A 7,404-nucleotide genomic window follows, 5' to 3' on the forward strand; every position below is an offset into this window, starting at 1 on the left:
GCTCACAACTATTAATTATGAATAACGTACATGTTGTGGTCTCAGTGTGACGGGTGTAGTAGACTTGCTGTTTGCATCTCCCCCGACGCTGTTTTTCTCTCTTCCCCTCATCTGCACTACTGCATGAGCCACGTGTCAACACCGTAGCGTTTGGAGTTGACAACGTCATGTCAACATTGTCATTTTGCTCAACCCTTTACTCCATGTTACATCGTTATAATAATGCAGTCACAGCCATTTAGAATCCTCCACGACGCCCTGAGGACTTGGACAGCCTTCTTACAGTAATCTTACTGCTGAGAGCCTACTCCATAGTCAGCAGATATCAACCCCAATGCACAGACACGGTCAGTATGGCCTGTGGCCCTGTCCCTTAGCAGCAGGGAGTCCCCTAAGGCACTTGATCAGTTTTAGAGTGTTAGCATTTAAAGCTAGCATATGACTAAAAGATCAGCTAAACACCTTTCCATTTTTGTTGTTCATGTGCTGTTGTGTCTGAATTAAAACACTTACTTTAGCAGTTGGTTATTCCGCTCGCTGCCATCTTGCCAGTCAAAGGGAGTTGTTCAAAACCTCTCTTTTAAGTAAACTCTGTGTAGACAAACAACATTCTCAATGTTGGGCTTCATGTGTAGCGACCCGGATGATACTGTACTTGAAGCAAATTTTCGTGTTGTGTTGAGCCTTCTTTATGTGGCGCCCCCTAATGCACAGCTGACTACGCCACCCCTTGAGATAAGTGTCTGATATTAGAGCAAGGGGAACTCTATCCCAATGAATGTACAAAGACAGGTGTTTAGAAAAGTATAAAAATACAGTCTTTATTAAATACTTAAAGGTGTTGCTGTGGTTGGTCAACAATTACACATGGAGGGGGGAAGGGGAAGTTACAGCCATCAAGTTTAGACTAGTCGAGTGACTGAGATGAAATACTAACAGGATGTTAGGTCTCACTACCACACGTGAATGATGATCGCACTTCTTGAAGTAATACACGCCAAGAATTCACAATACACTGCACTGCAAATCTTCTGTCGCTAAGGAAAGCCTAACTAAAGGCATTAAGGCTCACACACAGCACTACAACCAGTCATTGAGTGAACTTTTAAGGGAACCCGCTATCCAGTAGCCCCTCACACTACCCAGGCTCGACTGTATCTGAAATTACTTAGGGCCTTAAGGGGAAGACAAGGGAAGACAGGGGTAAAAGAAAAGAAAAGCCCCTCTAACCTGTGGCTCACAGAACGGCCTATACACTATTACATACACCTAGCCACAGGCTAGAAGGGGCAAACAAAATACATATGTAAAATATGCACAGTCTAAGAACCATACCAGTCATACAAACATACAGTGTAGAGAACAGCAGCTTAGCAACACCATGTAGCAGTCTGGATCTAAAAAAACACAACACAATCAAAGAAAAAGCAAACCACATTAAACACTGCAATTTACCACACTTTGCAGCATGACATATAGCATGGTACAGGCAGTCCGATACATCATAGTTAACTCAAACATGCAATGACCAATCAGCCTTCACTAAAAGGAACTTGGGCTATGACTGCAGCTAGGGCTAAAAACTACAGCCAACGAAGATACATTCACCTTCTCATCCCCTTTGCCAAGCCATTCACACATAATACCCATTTCCCCCAAAGGTAGATCATAAACACTCCCGTAAACTCGACATACCTGTTGCGGTGAAAGTTAGCACAAGCTCTTGGACATTTACACTTCCCCCTCGCTGGCGGCCACAATAGCCAGCGAAGTGCTGATGGGAGATAAACACAGCGGCACATTACAAACAAGGCAGCCAGGACAAACTAATGTGACTACTGTGCTAGATAGCGTACCTTGATCACATACGGAGAACTTTGACACAATTAGCTCGCCCCTCCAAGCATTGGTGGAGCTGCCTCACAGCGGCCTTGCTGGCGTCTGCTCAGTCACACGCTAACAAAACAGACACCCACTTAATATCCAATGGCCGCACTCTAATCAAACGCAACAAACGTCTATGAGGAAACATTTCAGGCCTACCTTCAACTTGACGCCGCACCCGAACCACTGCCACTCACACAGCCGCATTTGATGTGTGAAACGCTACTGACCTAAGGACCCCAGGTGCCTATAGATATGCCCGCTCCCATAATGTCAGGTGACTTAATTAGTCAATGCCCACCCTCACCCTACTTAGTGGCGTAACGGGAGTGTAAGAAAATGAGCAGCAGCAGCAGAATTACCCAGGCTACATTTAAAAATAGCAATTTTGATTAAAAATGGTGATTCCATCCTAATTATTCTTTTAAACAAAAGTTTGACTCGGGTACATTCACAAAAAATCCTAGGTTGCATTTTGGCAATAGTTACACTTTAATAATTTTGTCCAGGTGGGTAATCCTGCAGCCATTTACACCATATTTCACTGCAGCATGCTATACCATTTACTGCCACAGCTCAGCATAGGAATATTTCAGGCAGTCTACAACATTTTCATCAGGCAGAAATAGTGATTTCATTCTCTTTTAAAGCAACCTGCCAGTCTGACAGGGTGCAACCATATGGTTATAGCTATGCATGCAGTAAATATATGCAACTGAGTTCATGTGTTTCATACGGAGCTAAAGTATAGTACCTGCAACTGAGTTTATGTGTTTAATTTGGAGCTGAAGTACAGTATACCTGCAACGGTGTTCATATGTTTAATTTGGAGCTGAGCATTGATGGTGTGCGTGAGACGGTTTCCTCTTGTCGCTGTTATAAATTATTAAATGAAAACGAGCAGGGTGTATATTTAGTTTCGTCTTGGATTATGTTTCTTCTTTTCTTTTTCTTCTCTTTTAAATGAATATGAATACGATTACTTATTTAGTCCAAGCCTGCAGTCTTAAGCCAGGGACACACAGGCCATCAGCTGTGCAGAGGGAGGTGGCACAGCTGTCACTCAGTGGCCTGCTTTATGGAGAGGCACGGATGGTGGAAAATGAGCTCTCTCTCTCTCTCTCCCTGCGTGCCGAAACACAGATTTACATGGGCAGGAACAGAGGCTCCGCCATCAGGACCAAATCAATATGGACTCTATTACAGCGCCCCGGAACAAACAACTGGACAGACATCCTCTGACACGAAGATGAAGTTTCCTCCTCAGTAGCCCACTGAGGTTCGGTCAACATCAGAAAACGTCAGGTCTGCTCGCCATAACTGCTCACTTCATTACACACACACTTCATTACACACACACACACACACATATTACTGAAGCCCAGGATACTAATCTGTGGCCTTTTGACCTTGTAGTATTAAGCTGTACTCGGCATGACACTGACAGTTACTCATGCTCTAAATTCAGCATACGTGAGTAGTGTACTTTTTGATATTGTTGTTCCCATGGCATGCGGAGTCACATCATTTGTGATGTAACTGGCAGCCTCTGGGTGTTTTTCAGGATCAGATGAGCTGACTCTACGAGGCAGGGCATCAAACAAATTCAAATGTGTTTAAAGGCACACCAAGTATAGAGGAGAGGCAACATCTCCCCTTCAGATTTCAGGGGGAGATTGCAGACGTGAAACCCAGTCTCAACTTCAATTATGATTCCATCCACAAGACAAGGGGATGGCATTAATGATTCGCATTAGGTAAGATATGTCTCTCTGTCTCACACACACACACACACACACACACACACACAATCACTCTTTATTTCTCTCTCTCAAGTGTGGAGCCTGACTGAGTGGAGTTTGCGTTAAGCTCCATTTTTGATTCGTCACACATAATCTCAGACTACCCATGCAGAACATGACAGAGACAAGGACGATGATAGCATAGTCTGCACAAAGGCACACACTGAGACGGGACACACTCACACTCATGCATAGATCTATACATGGACCTGCTGGTCTATAAATTATATGTCTATGTATATTCTCTAAAACCTCAAATCCGTGCAAAAACAAATCTGTTAATTGATTATTATTTAGCGCTGATCTAAGTGGACATAGTCTCCCAGCATTTAATCTGAGTAAGCTATAGGGTAAGGGCTGATGTGTGACTTAAAGGTCACACACACACACACACACACACACACACACACACACACACATTTTATTGCTTTGAAGCTCTTCTTGTTGGCCCTAAAGAGAGCTGAGCCAGAAAGAAATGTATGGAATCTACAGGTAGCACGTCTCGTCTGGAGGTTCATGCTCTGCATCTCTAAGTAACACAGTTTAATGAATGCTTTATAGGGTTCATGCAACAGATCAATTTCTGACAGTCATCCTAATAAAATATCTATTCTCTCTGTTGGACTAGAAGCATGGTAATCATCCATTAGTAGGTTGTAGGTCAGAAATCTTGTTTATTGATCACTTCACTTCTGCTTTTTCATGGACATTTTACATAGCAGACACTTCTATTTATCCATAGCCTGTGCTTTTTCTTAGCCTGTGTTTCAGTCTGTATATAAACAAGTGTGTTCTCTGTGGTGAGGCAATATGCGAGTCCACACTGGGCATCTCATAAACACCTGAGCCCGGAGGGGGTTGAAGGGATGGGTGCTGTCTGTCAGTTGGTGAGATTAGGATGAGGGGGTCGGCAGAAGGGATGGGGGGTGCAGGGTGTTGGCTGAGGATAACTGCTGAGCAACACCTGTTACCTCGAGCTGTTCCATTGTCCCTTCCACACACACATACACACACTTCCTGCAGTGCTCGACTGTGTGTGTGTGTTTGTGAGAGAGAGTGTTTGTGTGTGTGTGTGTGACTTGTGGTACAGGAATAGCCTTTTCTCCATCCTAGTTTGTGAGGAAGGCTCCTCTTCAATCTGCAGTTCAATCTGTTCCACCTGCTTGTGCTCTCTGTGGTCCACAGGCACAACTGTTGCCTCGTCAGGACGCCTCTTAATGGAACAGTTTGAGCAGTACCAGCAGACACTCACACACACACACAATCATGTTCACGCACACATAGACACACAGACACACACCCACACATACACACAAACAGACCTTAGCTCAGTTACTCAGCTTTATGAAGGGTAGACAATGCAATCTGTTTCTGTTGGTACAGTTACTGAGCATGTCGGGATGGGTCCACTCTATAAATGTGAATCAGAACATCTAGGTCTAATGTTGAAATGCATCTGGTGTCAACCCGACTAGGAAATATAACAGCCAGAGGCGATTGCTCTAAGACTACAGGGGAAGCTCAGCCTCCTTTAAAATATCACGGAAAATTGCATCAAATAATACTGTATTACATTAGCCTACTATTCCAACTAGAACATGCTAAAAACGTGTTCAACTTCATGGTTAGTCCGTTCAGCAATAAGGTTTTGCCGGTCATCTATTGTGACTTCCCGCCCCTACATTGCTGTGACGACACGATCTAACAAAAACCCCATAAACGCTCGTCTTCACCAGGTCTTCACTGGACTTTCAATGGCACTACAGAATGGGCTGATCTCAGTGCGGAAAAGCTAGATGTTTATTGGACAAACTCCCCAAAATTGTCATTTCCAGGGAAGCCCGGTGTCTCTGGGAGTGAATTGGGCAGTGGGATGGCCCGGACGCCGAGCCTCTGTATGATGATTGGAGGACCGGTCATACCGCTCTTTTATGATTGACATATGTTGCGATCGGAGAGGAAGAGTTTCAAGTTCAGGGATGCCTTGCAGTGTTGGCAGGTGAAGTCGAGAGGCAAGCTGCAGCTCAAATTCTCATATATTTGTGAGCAATGCAGTCGGTTTCCATTTGTCTTTGTTCATAACCCACTGTAAATAAAACGTATATGGATGTACTGAGATTGTGACTTTTGTTTCAGTTGTGTATTTTAGCTAGGTTGTTGCCAGCTAGCTCACAGCGCTATTTAACTGTGTAGCCTGTGTGTGTGTGTGTGTGTGTGTGTGTGTGTGTGTGTGTGTGTGTGTGTGTGTGTGTGTGTGTGTGTGTGTGTGTGTGTGTGTGTGTGCGAAAGATGGAATAGTTTGACATCTGCAATAGATGTGTGGGTCTCTATGCAGGTAATGGAGTCTACACACCTGGAGGAAGACTGGACCACTCTGGCACCTTCTCAGCCCCAGGACACACCAGATAGATTAGATGGGACGTGTGTGTGTGTGTGTGTGTGTGTGTGTGTGTGTGTGTGTGTGTGTGTGTGTGTGTGTGTGTGTGTTGGTATACAATATCTATGCATGAATTCATGTTTATGTCAGTGTCTGTATTCATGTATGCATGCTGGCATGTGTGGATTTGTGTGTGTGTGTGTGTAGGGGTCTAAGATGGTGTGGAAGTGGACTCTGTCACAGATATCGCACAGATCTAATTTAGACACAGCCATATCAATCCCCGTGTAGGATAGCAGTCCAAAGTACACACACACACACAGAACACACACGACACGCACATTGACACACACGTACACACACACACACACACACACACACTCGGTGCTCCAGACAAACATTCATGTGTGTGTGTGGATGTTCTAGGCCATGACCAAATGCTTTGATATAACCTGACTTCTCCACAGGCATTTACACTCTCTAAAACAAATACAGGCTTTGATGAAATATTCAGCTATAGATGGCCCCTGGTCATTAAATAATTGGCCATGCTGGTTACGTGACCTGAGGACAATTGAACGGGTGTGACGATCCATGCTTCGCCTATAGACTCGGCTTTGTGGTATGGAGTGATGTAATCAAGATGAAACTATCAGGATAATAGTGTCAGGGTCCATGCATTTTTGTTTTCTGTAGTGATTTGTATTTCTTGTGTGTTTTGCCTTGTCTTATATCTTCCTATGTCACTTCCTGTTGTGCTTTAATTTACTCCCCGTGTTCTGTACCATGTGTTCCTTGTTTTACCCTTGTCATGTGCTTTTGCTTCTTGACCATACCCCTCACCTGAGCCTTGTTCCCTGATTATTGCCTTGTTCCTTTCCACCTGTGTCTTGTTAGTCCTGTTTGGTTCTGTGTATTTAAACCCTGTCTCTTCTTGTGTTCTTTGCTGGATTATTTTGGGTCTTTCAGTCACATCATGTAAGTCCTTGTCAAGTCCTTATCTCCAGTGTACTCTGTGTCAAGCTTTGTTTTTTGTCATCTTCGATTTTGGATTTTGTGTTGCCTTTTGGAATTTAATCAGTTTTTTGAAGTTTTGAAATCTTCTGAGTGTTGGACTGTTTTTGCCCTGCTTTTGTGGAGTTTGTTCCTGCCCTGTCAGGGTTTCCTTATTTTTGAACTGCCTTTTTGAAGCTAAGTTTTTACATTAAAGTCTTTTCCCTTCAATTCCTGATTTGGTGTCTGCTATTGGGTCCAATCCTGCGTGCCGGTCCTCAGGCCGTGACAGAATAATCCAGCCCGAACATGGACCCAGCAGATGAACTGTTTATTGAACTGGAGGAC

General features: G+C 44.0%; 1 long non-coding RNA gene across 1 annotated transcript; it reads right to left on the reverse strand.

Annotated features, from left to right (window-relative positions):
• Window positions 1–825: 825 nt before the first annotated feature.
• Window positions 826–2,096, reverse strand: LOC125307410. The gene is made up of 4 exons (XR_007195708.1): window positions 2,044–2,096; window positions 1,857–1,956; window positions 1,696–1,774; window positions 826–1,397 (listed from the first exon to the last, which is right to left on the reverse strand). It is a non-coding gene; the product is annotated as an uncharacterized LOC125307410 (long non-coding RNA).
• Window positions 2,097–7,404: the final 5,308 nt, after the last annotated feature.

The sequence above is a fragment of the Alosa alosa genome, chromosome 14, assembly GCF_017589495.1.
Source record: "Alosa alosa isolate M-15738 ecotype Scorff River chromosome 14, AALO_Geno_1.1, whole genome shotgun sequence".
Taxonomy (NCBI): domain Eukaryota; kingdom Metazoa; phylum Chordata; class Actinopteri; order Clupeiformes; family Clupeidae; genus Alosa; species Alosa alosa.